We start from the raw sequence: 15,675 nt of genomic DNA on the forward strand, positions 1-15,675 counted from the left end.
TTTTTGCGCAAGTTTTAACGCTACGAAAAAATCGCAACTTTCGGAATGGCTACAAAAAACTCGCTTTTTTCCGCAAAAATCGAATTGGTAACGAAAAAATCGCGATAATTTTCCAAAAAAATCGCAAAATACCGATCATTACGAAAAAAACGCAATCGGGCGCATTCGGCCCGTTCGTGAGTAAGTAAATGGGCCCCTAGGACTTATTTATGTCCACAAGCGTAGTGGGCAACTTGTGTCTTTTCTGGCAAAAAACACTTTCATTAAAGGTACTTGTGACAAAAAGCACTCTTCTCATTCCTGTATAGTGCCGCTCTGCACCACTCAGTCCTTCCTGCCTTACGTTCCAAATCAGGTGCTGCTGTGCCTATTCACACAGGGAAACCCTGTGTCAATAGGTGCAGTACACTTGCATGGAAAGAATAGGGTGCACATTTCACTCCTATGCCAAACACTGGCAATGATGCTAGACAGACTCAGAAAAGACTTGGTGCAACTGCAGTAGGTGCAGCTTGATGAACTGGACACAACTACACTAGATAAAGTACAATCTGCAATGATGCTGGAATTCTGGGGAAAACGTTGCATTGTGCAAAAAATAACATGGCAATTGTGCTCAAAATCATACCTTGCACACTGTTTCAAAACAAGTCAGATTAATACATAACAGTAACAGACAGTAGTCTGAAATACAGTAGCTAATTTATTGTAACATAGGTGCTAACTTGCACCAGTGTCTAACAGCAACCAATAAGAATAAGCAAATTATTTATAATTGCTACAGCTTCTAGGTCTGACTGGTTACTTAGTATGGATAAATGTGCTGGTGCAATTTGGTTCCTATATTTGTAAATCAGCCCCACAATTAGGGATGCACCAAACCCATTTTTTTGGGTTCGGCCTAACCCCTGAATTGGATGGATTCGGGCGAATACCGAACCGAATCCTAATTAGCATATCCAGAAGTCAGCATGCGTGGCAAAATGTTTTCCCCCCATAACATTTAATACTTCTGAATGCTAATTAGCATATGCTAATTTATGCTAATTCAGATTCAGGATTCAGTTTGGCCAGGACTGGGGATTCGGCCAAAACCGTACTCTGCCAAAAAAGGCCAAATCCTGGCCGAATGCTGAACCGATCCTGGATTCGGTGCATCCCTACCCACAATTTCTTGAAAATTAAAGGAACAGTAAAACCAAAATATGAAAGTGTATAAAATTGATTGCTGTATAATGCACTGTTGCCCTGCACTGGTACAACTGGGGTGTTTGCCTCAGAAAGACTACTATAGTTTATATAAACAAAGCTGCTGTGTAGCCATGGGGGCAGCCATTCAAAGGAGAAAAGGCACAGGTTACTTAGCAGATAACAGATAAAGCTCCATTATATTCTACAGAGCTCATCTGTTAGTAGCATTTGTGTAACAAACACAACAGTTTTACTAGTGCAGGGCAACAGTACATTATATTTTAATTACTTTAAAACACTTTCATCGTTTTGCTACTGTTCCTTTAATTTGCAGCCATCACCCTTGGGTGGAGCTCTTCTTTCTGGGAACTTAACATTTGCAACTCTCTTAGTATGAAGCACTGCCTGTGCCTAGCAGTAGAGCTTATCAGAGAAGCATGACTTGGGCCAGACATGGGTGTCCCTGCAATGTGATTCATACAAGATGGGCAAGGCAGGAGCACCGACACATGCAAGAAAATCCTGTATTTAATGCCTATTCAGAGCAAGTCTTGGGCTTTTTGATGCCTTTTGATGCATCAGAAGCATGTCTCTTTACAACCACAGTTATGCTGAAATCATTGTGACTAAAAACATGCAGCTTGTGCTCAAACTTGAACTTAGCCCACTGCACTTGTGGTCATAAATGGCCGCTTATATGTATATCTTACTTAAAGCATAGAAGAATGTACTCTGTACATATGGGTAAGGATTGATCTGTCTGAGGAGCAGCCCATCGGAAGGGTCATGGAATGAAGACTGCATTAGCCCAGCTTATAAGAGTAATATTGCTGGTCTACTGCTCCTAGTGCTCACTATTTATCTATCTTTCTAATTAAAGTAATAGTGTTACAGTTGCAAAAACAACAATTGTTTTTAACTCTTTCATACAGGGATGCCCTAGCCTTATGTTTAAGGTGTAAGGAATACAAATGGTGCTCTACATACACTCACATGAAGCAAAATGCAATCATTTAGGAACCCCTGTATGTGAGGGACTAAAGAGTTGTATTTGGGGTAGAGGTTATTAAAAAAAGGGATGTTAGTCATGCATTAATGCTTTGGTGGGATAAGTGTAGCATTCACTGTTGTTCATCATAGGTGGCAGCCTAAAATGAATTTAAAAAAGAGTACATAGCTCCACCTGACTGTATCCCACATGCAGGGGCTTATAAAAGCCAGAGTTAAAGAAAAGCACCCCCTTTCTGGTTATGAAGAGTCCTTGCGATGCTGATTTTGGATAAACAGCAATGTGCTTTGACATAAGTAGTTACACTCTGTATTATGGTAGATCTGACTATGAAGCAGGCCAGGAAGGGAGTTTTGATGATTATGACATCCCTTAGAGGATAGAGCTGATCAAACTGATCCAAGTGCTATTGCCCTCAATTGCCAATGGAATTAGCCAAAAGCCAATTATGCTTTCAAAAGTCTGGAGGGAGGCACAAAGTCAGGCTTTCTGGGAACAAAATGCAAGCTGGTATTCTTTAGTGGCCTTGCTTTTCATGCATATTATACTAAAATGAAGTTCTACACAAAGGAGGAAGGAAGAGTGGGGGAGTGCAAAGGAGAGGAACGACTGATATCTAATTTAGTAATAGAGAAACCACAGTGACCTTATAGTGAGCAAAGAGAGACTAATCAGTAATAAGTGATAAGATGCAATGTATAATGCCTCTCTTTATCTACACATAGTTTACAAGTGACAGGGAGTTAAACCTGTGACCCAAGATTTGGTTAACAATTAATGATATATCACATGGTTTGTCAATTGTTTATAAATTAAATACATTTTATTGTTCCAGGTGGAAATTTTTATGGTGGCCTGCCCTGAGGACATAAAAATTACATGTAAGATGTACTGTATGGTCCAGTTTTAGCTACTCTCATGGTCCCTCCACGTATGGGGCTAAATTAATGGAAATGGCAACATGGAAATTCCAAACATAATACATAAGCATTAAAGACTTCTTTCCACTGTCACTGTATCTATGCTACTTTAAATAAGGACATCTAAACTCCAAAAAAATAATTTATGTAAACTTACTCTTTGAACATGTTTACAATTTACAATAATTTTATATTTTAGCAGTTTCTGAGATATTTGAGTTTTTCAAGACAAATACCAAGGTTTGAGAGTCAGCAGCTGTAGGGTTAACTGACTGTCCCTATCCATTCCTGTACAGAACGTACACTTGCACAAGTGAGCTGAGGAGTGGGAGGTGGGGGATCTGATGACCACCGGGAATCCTTTTGGGCCTGAACAAGCAGAAGACAGGCAGAGGAGGTACGTGCCAAGCGGCCCCCAAGCATTGCACCCAGTGTTGGACTGAGATGGCAGGACCCACCAGAAAACTTTATTTCCTCCCTTAAACTTTTTATTATCATAGTCACTTTTTTTTTTACATACTATACTCTGTTCTTCCATCTATCTTTGTTCCTATACAGAAATAGGGAATGACTATGAAATAGGCTAAATAGTTAGAAGCAAGTGGGCCCACTGACACCTCGGGAGTTTTCCTGGTATCCTGGTTGGCCAGGAAAGTGTCTACTTTGCCTACTCCTAGTTCCGTCCCTGCTTACCACAATTTGTTGTGTGCACTGGCCTCAAAATTTGTGTGCGCGTGCATGAGTGCACAGATTAGAAGGAACATTGCCCATGTTCTACCATCACTAGTTGGTAAAATACATTTTGGGCTATGACAGGGTTACAGACCTACAGTATAAAGGTGACACTTTACACACTCACCACTGGCTAATTTCTTGTAATTTGGGTGTTATCAGCTGAAACTGCTCACACAATAAATGAAGCAAGCACTCCGATTGACATATTTGAAAATCGAAGCAGGGTCAGACTGGGCCTTTGGGACACGGGGAAAAAACCCTTTGGGCCCTGCCGGCCCAGACCTGATCCCTGGCAGGCGCCGGCGCTCCCCAGCACCGGTGATAGTTCTTCTCTGAGCACACACATCTATACACTTTGGACGTGCTTGAGGGAGGGGTTACGTGACCAGTGGGGGTCCCTGGGGGGGCATGGGGGCTGGTGCGGGGGCCCCTTGGGCAGTTTTTGGGGGCCCTTGGGGTGGCAGCCCCTGCGGGCCCACACCCTCCAGTCCAACCCTAAATCAACGTATATTTGAAAGAGGAAGTTCTGTGCAGTTTGCTTGTGATACTGATTTTTTAAGTGGGCCCACAATTTAAAGTGAAGTGGTATTGTACAGATACTGTCCATTTATAGGTCAAACCTGCTTTCTGAGTATTGCTGTTCTGGCATTGTTTGTGTTGACATTAACTACTGATTGCTGGTACTTTAGACCCCTTTTCAGGGAACCAAATACATTTAAAATGAATAAGCTTTGACCTTGACATATCTCTAGGCTCTGATAATCTTCCTGGGCTAGAACAAAGTGCTTCAGTTGTCTGTATTAAAATTGCATGAGATTTTCTTACATATTATTTGACAAGAGGGTAAATCATTTGCAAGCTTCCCAATTTTTTTTCTACAAGAGCTTAACAAATATGGTATCAATAGAGATCAGGTCCAGACTGGATTTAACATAGGCTCCACATATCATGTACAAGCTGCCCCCTTCCAGCCCACTATATAGTAATTGGCATCTCACAGATACCCCTCTGGCAATTTCCAGAATCCACTGTTTGCCAGTCTGGGCCTGGAGACAGGAGATGCTACCCCTTTCTTATCTGCTCTGCACTTACCTCTTTGGGCTCTGGCACACGGGGAGATTAGTCACCCGCAACAAATCTCCCTGTTCGCGGGCGACTAATCTCCCCGAGTTGCCGCGCGATTTAGGCAAATCGCGAGACAACTTTGCCGATTTGCCAAAATCGACTGCGCAGCGTGTACCATCCCACCGGCGACTTACATGTTCGCCGGTGGGATGGTAGTTCTGGGAGATTAGTCGCCCGTGACAAGGGAGATTTGTCGCGGGCGACTAATCTCCCCGTGTGCCAGAGCCCTTTGGTGTTAAGAAGGGGCTGCATCTCTAGTGAACACTATTGCTCTTAAAGGACAAGTCAACCCAAAATATATATTTTTTGCCTAATAAAAGAAAGCAGAATTCTGTAATGGCCATGGTATAGGCATACAAGGCAAATGGTTGGGAGGGCCCACTGACACCTGGGCCCACTGGGAGTTTTCCTGATATCCTGGTGGGCCAGTCCAACACTGTGCTTAGAATTATATTTTCTTTTATTAGGCAAAAAAATATTAGGACAGATGGCTTTTTGCTTACACAAATGTAGGGGTGAACAATACATTATTTAAAACTCAGCTCTTTTTTTGCAGGATTTTCTTGTTTTAAAAAGCTTTTAAAACACTCTACTTACCCCGTGTGCATTGCCTCTGTTGGGTCCCACTTGGCAATAATTCTTGTCCCGCACTTTGCAGTTTTCTGTCCCTAATTATACATTGCCAGAACTTCCACAAAACTTCCATTTAGGATAGGATTCCCACAGATATGCATTGATTTGATATTGGACTGATCTCATACACACAGCCACGATTAATGGGTTGTATACGTGTGATACTGGCCTGAAAGCTTTTTGTTAAATGTACATGGTGCAATCACAGTAGAAGTTGGCACAACAAAGTTACAGTATATGGTGTACTCAAATTTAGGGGTAAAAAATAGAAGGTCTAGTGCCCCCAAACAATCAATCAGATGATGCTTTCAAACATCAGATCATTAAATGCTACCTACAGATTTACTAATAGTTTACTATACCTTACAGTTATTCATATTCATTCCTCTTTTTTTCCTAATGCTTGGTTTACACTTTGCTTTTTGTGTATGGTTTAGGTACCATTTATTAATTTTCCTAACTATTTAAAACATTAAAGGGAGTCATTACTGGAAATAAATAACAATTTAAGTTGTTTCTTTGTGTTTTATTTGTATGTTAAAGGAATGTCATTATACAAACCAATTATGGATTTAAAAACTAAAAAAATATTTACGTGCATTTTTTCTTGTAATTAATTATGAAATTATTAATTTTGTAGTTAAAAGTAAAGCACTTTAAGATTTTCATGATAATTTCTCTCTGAATTCATTTTTTTTTACTGGAATTTACACATGATATTTCATACATATGGGCATTTCAACTTCACAAAACATGTGCAACATTTGCAAAAAAATGCACAAATAACTTTTTTTAGTTGCCTCCAATTTAGTAATTTTCTTTTCTGCAATTCTTAAATGAATCTGTATAATTCCCCCCTCCCCCCCCCATATAAACCCAGTAATCCAATTCAACCACATTTCCATCTGTACCCCGGCAGTTTCAGAACTCTTCACACATCCATTCAAGCAACTCTAACAAGTAACACCTGCTTTGAAGAGTTGCATGATACTTTGGTAATCCTTTCAAAGTAACTCCACAGCATTCACACCTCTGTGAGTTTCAGATGTCACCTTTCTGAAGAGTTACATAGTGCTATTGTGATTGGATTAGTGGAAGAGTATATATGCTGAGGACTTCCCATACCAGTCAGTAGAACTGAAGAAGCTGCTCAGATGAGTAGTGAAACGTCTTCAATGATTACCAAACAAGTCCAGTTGCTTTAAATTTATTTATACTAGATATTTCCATTGCTTATTTGAATAGTGCCAGCCAGGCCCAGGCAAACTGGGGATTCTGGCAAATGCCAACAGGACTACTGTAAATGCCATAGCCAGTCACTATTTATTGGGCTGGTGGGGGGCTGTTTGGACCTCTGTGTACTTGGAATGCCCATTTTCGAATGTCTATTTTAAATCCCACTCCAGACCTGATGCCAGCAAGTTACATAGCAATTTCTAAAATGTTAGTATAAGAAACATTATTTGAAACCTTTCTTAGCAATATCAAATCAGCGTCAGACTGGGCTGCCAGGGCACTGGGAAAAAACCCAGTGGGCCCCAATGGCCCAGACCTAATCCACGCAGTGTGCCCCACTGATCCACCAGTTTCATTTAGGCGCATTTGGGGGAGGGGGTCGGACGGATGGTGGGGGCACCTGCTGGGAAGGTGCAGGGGCCCCTGAGACAGTAGCCCTGGTGGGCCCTGCACCTCCCAGTCCAACCTTGTATGAAATAAATGCCACCAAATAATATATTCAGTTGTAAGGCTCGCAGAAAAAATTCTGAAGTCCATTTCAGTTAAATCTGCTTGTCACCACTCAAATGTTTGTTCATGCAAATGTTCCATAATGCAAAAATAGGCTGCATGGCCACAATTGCAAAGTGATTTTTTGACATTTCAATTTGATATATTTATTAACATTTAGGTTACTTTTTTTCAGAAAAAAAAAATACGCAGGTTTGATCTGTCATGCACCATTAATCCTATAGAAGACTTCAAATACTAGAAAGGTTCGAATTTCACTCGAAAATGGTTAAAAATGTGAATATTAATTGTCAGTCTGTCCTTTCATTACAGACATTTAATGGAAAGTTTAACACACCATTGTTTTCTATTTCACCCAGTTTTAAGGGGAAACTAAACCTGTAATTATTTTCTATTTCAATGAGTACCAATGGTCCTAAAATGGCTGCTGGAGCAATTCCTGTTTGGAAAAAATAAAGAGGAGTCATGGAAACGAATGTCTGTTTAAATTTACTAAATTTACACATTTTTTAGTTTTTGAAGTAAGTGTATTTCGAAACATCAACTCAAAATTTCTGTACAAACAATTTAATCATTATCATGACATTTAATAAATACAGCAATGATCAAGTTTAATTCAAATTTATACCATGTAGAGTTTTTTTTTTTTTTTAATTTTTTTAGTAAATCAGCCCCTAAATGTCACAATAATGTTGGTATGGTTGGTATCGTGTTTATAGTCTGAAAATCAAAATTTTTTCAAAAATTTGTGAAATTTAAATGGCTGTTCATTTCCATGAATCCTTTTTCCTTTTCCCAAACAGGAATATCTCCATCATCCATTTTCGGAGCATTGATGCTCATTCTTGGAAAACAATAATGTGTTTAAGTTTCACTTGAAACTGGGTGAAATAGAAAACAATGATAAGGACAGGCTGTTACTGACTATTCTATTCTTTTACTATTCTAAGACTCCATGTGACTCAATGGTACGCAACAGATCAAACCTGCCAAATTTTTTTATGCCAAAAAAAGTCAACTAAACTTTCAAAAATCATGAATTATGGGAGTTATTTTCGAAAAAACTCAAATTTTTTGGGGAAAATTTTCCAGGAAACTTGCATTTTTTGATAAACAATATCAGAAAAATCCAGTTCTGGGAACCTATTTGTAAATTTCAAAAATATCTAGAAGTAAAAAAAAGATAAAAACTACTTTTCTCAAAATTTCATAGTAAATGTGCCCCTTAATGCTGTTCCACTGTGACAAGTGGATACTCATCACAACAAAAATAAAGAGACCAAATCAAGTAGATAAATTAAAAAAAAAATAAAAAAAGACTTTGGAAAAAACGAAGTTCCACAACATACATTATTGCTTTTAGGAAAACTTATGAAGGAGACTAGTCATCCACAGCAGCGAAGATTTATTGTGGCCGACTAATCTCCTTTTGTGCCATGGCCAAGGAGAGTTTGGATAAAGTGGTTAGTGAAAATGAGGTAGAGGTAGAAAGCATAAGGAGGGGGGCATTTGACAGCTGCAGAGGATATTTTGTTTTCCTGACATTACCTATTCAGAGTGGGTTTTGGAACTGCTAACCTATGCTAATCTATGCATTTACTTCACCCTAAAGTGGGTCAAATTTGGTATCTATGGCAGAGCTGCCCAGCAGGAGTTCTGAAAGCTGTCTTGAAGAAATTTAGACAGCACTAGTCTAAGGGATGACTCTTCAAGCCACATAAAACAATGCAACAGGATTTAACCATGCATTCTGATCTAGCTACTTCTGAAGAAAATTAACAGGGATGGATTAATCACTAAGTATTCAGTGTGATCAAGGGCCCATTCTGCTTCAAAAAATTGCTTCAAGATGCATTTATTCAACCAGGTCTTTATTGTGCTCTTTCTTGTTGCATGTGCAGTTAGTTGCTTTTCTGCTGTGAATCGATACAGCATCATATGTGATGGACAGTCGCGTTTTTCTCTCTGATATTTACTAAAATTGACAAATAAAGTACCTCAACTAGAGTCTATCAGCGCAGCTACTTTCTCTTTCGACACAACACATAGCTAAATAGCACAACTTCTCTTTTCTCAGAATATGCTCTAATAGACCAGAAGACAAATTATTTTAGAACCAATTATTAAAGAAATGTTTGTGGCCTCTTATCTAGCATCTATCCGTTCCTCCCTGCCCTAAACCATCCAGTGACATCTGTGCCTCCCCCCCAATCAAAATGCTTGGGCTCTCATTTTATGTATATATATTGGTGCAGGTGTGGGCCTGGGGAAGGAAACTTGGTGCAAGCCCCTACCAGTCACCTTCTTACCATGTTCCCCTGCAACTGCACAGTGTGCTTCCCATATTATGAAACCACTGTCTGTGATGTCATAAATTGATGACACATTCACTTTCTAAAAAACGACTTCAGAAGACCCTCTGTTATGAAACAGCATAGTTTCTGTCGCCCTGTACCAGACAAGAAATTCATCTTCTTCTTGTAAGAATAATATCATTTCACCCACTTCTCTAAACCTCCCTGACATGCACAAATAGGACTTCCACTTCCGTTAAATGCACAGAAAAAATGACCAAAACATTTTGAAAATGCTATTTTTACTCATAAGTCAGCTTTGAGTAATACCACCTTATTTTTTGGTTCCTAGTACTCCATGCTGCATCCTGACTTGCTGCACTTAGACATGCATGTTACATTTCTCAGCTTGCCAAAAAATGAAAGAAAAATTATTTACTTCATTCACAAACAGCCTAATAATTCTTTAAAGAGAGATTATCAGGTGGGTGAGGTAGTTTTACATCAGCTCAGCAAGAAGAAGTGCAATTCCAATTAATTTAGTTCAGCAGATTTGCATAATATAGAGAATGCCTGTTAAACTTCACCCAGCCATACATAGAAAAAACTCCACAATATAGAATGATATTAGCTAAGTCCATACAGAATTGCATTTACAATAAAGAGATAAGGGTAGTTTATCACGCACAGTTAAGGGTGCAAAGTATAAAAAAACAGCACACAACCAGTGAATACAGCACTGCCTGCTTTCAGCAGCATTGTGTTCATGAGGGGTGGGTTGGGAAAGGAAGTCAACTTTCCCTAAACTGTGCATCATTCAGAAGCCCAAGTTAAAGAGAACAGACCCCCCAGACACAACTGTTTCTTGAATAAGCACTAAGGGGTGTGATTTTGCACCCAATAGTGCTCTTGCTTTTGTATTAGTGGTATTAATAAATTACCCTAAAATGAATACATCTATAAAGGAGATAACCACATAGCCTCACAGGATGCAACGTGATCAAATTTTCAAGGATTTGGGGTGATGAAAACCAACTTTTAGTTTCTCAGGGGGACATTTTACCCTGGATGGCTGGGCCAGTCACTTTCTTCCCAGGTTAAAATATCCAGCTGTGTTGGGAATATAGTGCATTTATTATCTGCCACATTAATATTTTTATTTATTAAGCCTTTTCTCCCCTTATCCTATTTGAGTATTTAAAATACAAAATATCAGGCTTTCTATCAGGGCTTCCACCTAGGTTCCACCAAGGTTTTATCAGCCTTGCTGGTAAAAATGACACTTGATGCCAATGTCACTAGTACGGAATAAACATGTCACATATGAAGGCTGGTATTTTTTTGATACATAGAAACTATACAGACTAATAATTATCACTGAAATTAGTTCACCAGATCAAACTTGTTGATATTCCCCTTCAATGGGAGTATAAAGAATTTCTTGTGGGTAAATTAGCATTAGAAATCTTGGGGCTCTATATTACTTAGTCACCACAGCCCCCAGGAAGCATGGGTTTTTATCCTTCTGCCCTTGGGTGGTGTGCCCTGCTAATGATGTGATTTCAATAGTGATTTAGTACCAAATTTCCATTATTACACTGACAACTACCTTTACATCCCTTGGATTTAATTGGACATTAAGTTGCCCAATAACCTTTTAATTCAATCAGCAAATTTAGACCAAAAAGTGGGACTGCTACCCAGAAACTCAGTAATGTGCTGCATTAGTTCCAGAACAAAATGAATGCAATATAGATAACTATATTTTTGTAACCGTCAATTTAAAATTGTTCAGTAATCGGGGAATGTAATAAAAATTACAAGCAATGTGTGAAATCACAACTTTGTGAATGTTTAGTTCTGCTCGCCATGTAATACTGTTCACTAAACATTTAGTACATTGTGAATATTTAAGACGTTCTTAAAGATTGAGATGTTGAGAAAATATTGACTTTTTCATTAAGAAATGTTTTTACATACACTGCACACTGGCGCAAGCTAAAATTTCGCAGTCACTATCCTACTGTCGCATGAAAGGCGAAGGGTTCACAAAAGGTATTTTACATTTGTGCAACGGCAAAATTGTTTGCAATGTGAATTTTAGTCCCATTGAGAATGTTTTTTTCCATGAAAAATATTACATTCCCCATAAGTATATTATGTATAGGTGTCTTTATACAATTTGTTTCTGAAATTGCCCTCCAGCACCAATGTCCTGATATTTACGTTCTCTTTTTATCACACAGAATCCCCTTACCCTAACATCTTACACAGACCTCAGCCTTTCTGGAATCATACCACATTAGTCTGCTTCTCTTGATTGCATGCATACACTGTCACATAACTTAGATCTTGGCAACACTACCTCTGGTCAATATTGTGGAAACACATAAAGGACCATAAGCCTTGGAAACATTATTATGGGTTTTTTTTACCTCACTGCCAAAGAAATTTGCATAACGGCTTTCACCAGCGCTACCACCTCATACCCAGACATTCAACAGCCCTTTGGGCTACAATGTGGTTCTGAGTAGAAGTATAAAATAAACACCCCATCTCACCTTCTGAAGTGCCTTTCACGTAACGACTTGTGTGTATGTCTCTGTCTCACGTCCTTCAGTGACACCCGTAGAGAACTTCCTTTGCTTTTCGTAATAGGCTGTCCCTCACCTCCCTTGCTTCTCAATTCCCCTCATCTAGCTGTTCTTTCCTACTTCCCCAAATTTCTCTCTTCCTCTCACAGTTAGTTTGCCTCCTACAATGTTCACACACCACATATTTGTATCCCAATCCCCAACTTCTTTTTATAACATCAGAACTTTTGCCTGATATACCCACTTCCTCAAGTTTTCACTCCCGATGCTTGCTCTCTCTTTCTTGTTTGAATTTTTTTTAGACTATGCTAAACACACAGGCATTTAGAGGGTTAACGAAGCTTTCACACAGTTAAAAAAGGGGAAGTTGTCTGCCGAAAGGAAGTAGCTCTTTGCAATTCTGGGTGTCCTATTAAATGCATGCCTGTTCTTGTGACACTTTATATGCGTAGGATTTCCCCCAATGTGCTGTGACTCTGCTAACTGAAGTAGCACTTGTATGAATAACTACAACTGTCTGGCAGGGCAGAGTTAATTTTGCCCTAAGAGTAAAGCATCAAAGGGGCCACTTTGGAGTTAAATTTAGTAAAGCAGATATACAATATTGCTTAATAATTCTAGTGTTTCAGGTTGATTTATTGAACATTTCTCCAAGAACCCCACTAGTCCCACCCATCTGTGCCACTTCCTTTTGCCTTCTTTGGCATCCTGTGCAGGGGGGCTGGCAGCACTCAGTACACTGCACTGTAGGTCAGGAATCAGTCAGCAGCTAAGCTGACCTAATTGGAAACTGAACCCTGTCTTTGCTTGTGTGACTACTTGGCTATCCCCCTTCTACTATGCTCTGACAGGGACTGTTAGGACAGGCCCACCCCTTATTTGAAATACAGACTGGGACCAGAGAGGATCTATAGGGAGCTCCAAAAAGGGGTGATTTTTACAGACAGTGTTAATTTTTAGACCAAAGTGAAACCAACACCATATATTATTATCCTATATGTCTCCTTTAAGGTCTTTCACCCATTGCACCGGTTCTCCCAAGGAAAACTCAATGATCAAAAGCTTTTTGGGTCCTCCTGTAACAATATATTTGGATCTCACCCCTTTAGGCCCCTCCCCCCACAGTTGCATTTTCTGTGCCAAAGAACAGCATATTTCCCAGCAGTTCCTTTATTAAAAGATATGATATATTAACCAAACCCCCCATGCTACACAGCAACACACCCAGACATACACCATTTGGGGTCTAATTACAAAAAGTCTCTACTACTGCTGCTAGTCACTTCCCAAAGTCATTGCCACCCTACATTTACTCAAGGTGTGGACACAGGTCCTCTAATATGTCTACAGTAATTTTATTTCAGGAGAAAATAGAAAATTCCATGTCCGTCCACTATATATGGCATACAAATTAGTCAATATTTTTAGGCATATAAAACAGAGCATACGATGAGAATAGGAATGGGCACCTTAATTATGCTTGCAGTCTGAAAGCTGTGAGCCTCAGCCACATCCTCCTACTGTATCTGACAGTTCTAGCCACACTGACCACATTACATTTACAAGACATAAGACTAACATAACTACAGATCCATTTATATACCCCCTTACCATTCCCTAATCTTCACTACTCTATCAATCTATACTCCTCACCCCTTGCATGTAGGATGAAATGCTGATGTCCTTTCAATTACAGGTTTTATTCCTTCATCTAACAGGAAGCAATGTCGGACTGACAGAAGACACAGCCAATAGGAGTTAAGGTTGCTGCCAGTTCAATGTGTGACATCATATAAAGAAGCAAAAAAGCGACTGTATTGTTTATAGGGGTCACTGCCCCCCCCCAGCACAGAATCTGTGCAGAAGTGAAGGATCAGCAGAGGAATGATTCTAAGGTGAATATCTCCCCAGCTGCACATTTTTTGTTAACTATATATACACATACCCCCCAACTGTCCCGCTTTTCGCGTGACAGTCCCGGTTTTTACAGCGCGTCCCGCTGTCCCGGATTGTTCAATGAATGTCCCGCATTACGGAAATGCAGAACATTCATTAAACTATCCAGGCCAGCGGGACGCGCTGGCGGCAGCGGAGCGCTCCGGCTCCGTCTCTTCTTGGGCTCCTGCTCCTTATTCGGCTCCTCGTACGGCGGCGACAGGTCCTTTTATAAGGTTGCGCCCGTGCGTACGTGTGACATCACACATACGCACGGGCGCAACCTTATAAAAGGTCCTGTCGCCGCCGTACGAGGAGCCGAATAAGGAGCAGGAGCCGCAAGAATTCTATGGGGGCCGCTATGTATGGGGGCATTTTCTATTGGAGGTACTCACTATGGGGGCAATTGGGGGGCTCTGTGTATTTTAACTATTTAAAAAATGGGGTGTGGCAAATAGGGCGTGGCCACAAAGTGGGTGTGGCCAAATCAATTTTGCCGAGTCTTTTTGTCCCTCTTTTTCATTTTTCAAATGTTGGGAGGTATGTATACATACCTCACAACTTTTGAAAAATGTGAATGCAGAATTTTTCACCACACCCATTTTGTGTCCACACCCCCAAAATACCACAAAATTTGGCAGGTTATGTAACATTTGAACACATTTCTTGAGGTTTTGGGGTCTGGTTGTATGTGTTATTACAGTTTTTCTAGTGAAGGTGAAACTGCTCTTTAAGATGCAAGTTTCAGTTCCCCCGAGACCTGTTTATCTTATTAGTTGCAATTGTATCTAAATGCAGGTGTTGACTGTTGAGTATTCTGTGCTCTCCAAAAGCCTACTTATCTAATTAAATTTGAGAAACTTTGTATCTTATTTGGAGTTCAGTGCAGGAGATCAAAGGGAAATGAGGAACTTTTAGATTTGTGTATGTCGTAGAAAGGTAAACAACCCCTTTAAGGTCACATACCCATTGGGCCCCCAGATACCCTAATGCTGCCAATATAGTTCAAGTTTACTCGAGACCATCTTTACATGAAATGCATTCGTTTGGGGGCCACCCAGGTACAATAAATCCCAATCCTGGGAAATTCAAACATGTGCCTTACAGTTCTGCTGGCACAGTTTCTACTGTATTATAACACGTAAAATGTAAAAAATACACAATAAAAATATTGTTATTATAAACCTTCAAACAATGTTGTTAGAATGATCTCTTAAAAAGACAGCAATATGCCATAAAGCATGACAGAAGTGATACTTTGTGAGAGAAACGCAGGAGACCTAACATTTTTCACTTCCCGTGCTAGCACAAACATTGCATTGAAATGTATTTGAAATTTTAATATTACATACATATTTAAATAAACATTACACCCTTTTTCCAGGCACAAATACATACTTTCTTTTTGGTTGATCACGTCCCTTTAACGCCAGTAATATGCTCCTGTCTTGGTGTCTCTTGTGATCATTTGCATTTTCGTGCTGATCTGTGTG

The 15,675-nt window shown here is 39.7% G+C and overlaps 1 protein-coding gene across 4 annotated transcripts in view; it reads right to left on the minus strand.

The window, feature by feature from the left end:
* Nucleotides 1–12,551, minus strand: part of fgr (FGR proto-oncogene, Src family tyrosine kinase) — a 48,080-nt gene extending 35,529 nt beyond the window's left edge. For all 4 annotated transcript variants that reach the window (XM_004911549.4, XM_012958335.3, XM_012958336.3 and 1 more), the window contains exon 1: nucleotides 12,215–12,551. The gene's annotated coding sequence lies outside the window, so the exon portion shown is untranslated. The remainder of the gene's footprint in view (nucleotides 1–12,214) is intronic.
* Nucleotides 12,552–15,675: the final 3,124 nt, after the last annotated feature.

The sequence above is a fragment of the Xenopus tropicalis genome, chromosome 2 (assembly GCF_000004195.4).
Source record: "Xenopus tropicalis strain Nigerian chromosome 2, UCB_Xtro_10.0, whole genome shotgun sequence".
Taxonomy (NCBI): Eukaryota; Metazoa; Chordata; class Amphibia; order Anura; family Pipidae; genus Xenopus; species Xenopus tropicalis.